Raw genomic sequence first — 2,493 nt, 5'->3', positions numbered from 1 at the left:
CTCCGTTGGTGGATTTTGAGGGTGTGACAAATAGCCATAATTTGGATAAAATGAAATCGCTAATAAGAATACATTAGCGACACCTTGCTATAAAATAATGCAAAATAGTCTTGGATTTTGTATGAAATCGTTAATAAGAATACATTAACGACACCTTACTATAAGAGAATACCAAATAGTTAAGGATTTATGAATCAACCCTCCAAAAGCGGTAAACACATTAGCATATAAGCAGGCAAGCATAGAACACCAAATCGAGTATTTATTTAAGTAAAGTATACAATGAAGTTCGTGGTTTAAGGCTCAAGTATAGAGCATTTAGTTTGAAATAAGTATGCAATATCACCCCCAAAACGAAAGATGAAAAACGGGGTATGAAAGTACTCACATTCAAGTATAAAACTTGATCGATAAAAGACGGGAAATCCAAAGGACGGAGTTTAACGAGCAAAGCCTAAATAATAGGAAAGCCTTGTATTAGAAAGGTTTTTTTAGGAAAACTTTAAAGTGAAGATAAGAAATGCAAACAATTAAAGATTAAGGTCTAAAATGTAACTATTTACAAAATTATAACAATAGTCCTTTAAAAATATAAGTTTACTAGAAACCGGGTTAAAGTATCTAGCATTAATATTTACTCAACCTATGTTAAGTAATAAGGTGGGCAAAAATGCAAGAATGCAAGTCCCTTTATAATATAGATACTAAAACGGGTTTTAATGAGTGTTCGGATTGTTGGTTCGGGTCTTGATAATTGGTTAAACCCAAAGTCAACTTTCCAAAATAATGAATGTTATGAGATAACTCAATTAAATTTAATAAGACTCAACCATGTATGTAGTTCTATTGTTTTAGAACTAACAACGTCCGTTAAGGGGGTGTTCGGTTTTGTCGGTCCAAACTTTGTTAGAATATCAAGTTGGATTCAACATTCTAAGTACTTTAAGAAAATAATTAAAATCAGTTTATAAAGTATTTTTAAAGAAATATACAAGTCTTGATAGCTAGAAACACACTTGTGTGTCCTAAGCGAGTGAAATCGGTTTAGTTCGATTTGGTTCGGTTTCCATCTCACAATAAGTTCATGGATGGTTTCCACATGCCCAAATATCAAAGAACTTGTATAATAATTTATAAATGTTAATACTTAAGTTTTACAACCGAAAAGTTAACAATAAAGTCTTTAAATGAAAGTTCGTTTTCGGTTCGGATCTTGTTTCGGGTTAAGACCGAGGTAAGATTCTACAAACCCATAACCATAGAACTTATAAAAATGATTTTTAGGAACCTAAATCTAACAATAAGCATGTTTAAACAAATATTTAACAAAACTAGCAAACAAGTTCGGTTTACGGTTTAGAGCTATTTACGGTTAAACCGAGGCTAGTCTCTTCAAACCCATAACCATAGAACTTATAAATATGATATACAAACTAAAATGAGCAGAATTTAAGCATGGTTAATATGTATAAACAAGTTATATAAGTATATATATATATATATATCAAGGACTAGGAAAGTTCTCAATGTAGCCTTGCCTTACGAGACCCGACACTCCACCGGCCGAGACCAGGGAATTGACCACCAAAGGTAACAAAGGGTGTGTATATTGTATATATGTTGTGTCATAAGCTTCAAGTATTAATTAAGACTAAATAAACTAATTAAAATGCAAGACTTAGTCAGTTTGACATTGAAAGTCAAACTTATCAAAAACATGAAAATAACTTTAAAAGAACCTTGAATTGAGTGAGGAAATGAATTATGAGCAGGGATTAATGTGGGAGAGGGTCTTGTATTTATAGGATAAGCTTAAATGGATTAAAAAAGTGATATAATGGGTAAAATCCGGATTTTGGATAATAGAACCAACAAGAAAACATAATTTGCAGCTGCTGTCTGGTGTCTTCGTGATACGCGACCAAGGATGGTCGCCCCCATCGCAATGGGGTGGGCGGCTGGTGATTTTCAAACTTTCAAAAATGACAGTTTTGGCCCCCAGAGTTCGTTTTAAGTGTTTTTAATGCGTTTTAAGGACCGAATAGGATGTTTTCAAGACTCCACAAGTGTAAAACAATATTGTAACATAAAATCCATAATTGTGATTATATCATAAGTTTCGGTTTACAAAACGGGTCGGTTTACATGATAACCGATTATAAAACGAATACAAACGAGACCCAAATTTGACGAATGTCACATATAGTACAAGTATAACCTTTTGTTATTACTAGATTAACATTCTAGCTTTAGACCTTTAGTCTATTTTTGTATAACCTTTACCTTGATTATATTTCTATTTGATCCTTTAATTCAAAACATCTTTTTTTTATTTAACAAGTTTAAACCTTTAGTTTATTTGTTTACTTTTCTAAACACTACGTTTCTTATTCTCGAAGAAACGTATAATTTATTTCTTTACTTATTATTTAAGAAACTTAAATAGAATTTTGTAGGCATGTACTTTGAGACAACGTTGAGATTGGGCACAGA

This window comes from Bidens hawaiensis, unplaced genomic scaffold (genome assembly GCF_021521415.1).
Source record: "Bidens hawaiensis isolate Kalapana, Puna unplaced genomic scaffold, B.hawaiensis_p1.1 tig00029908_1, whole genome shotgun sequence".
NCBI classification, from domain to species: Eukaryota; Viridiplantae; Streptophyta; class Magnoliopsida; order Asterales; family Asteraceae; genus Bidens; species Bidens hawaiensis.
Note: the sequence above shows the minus strand (reverse complement) of the source record.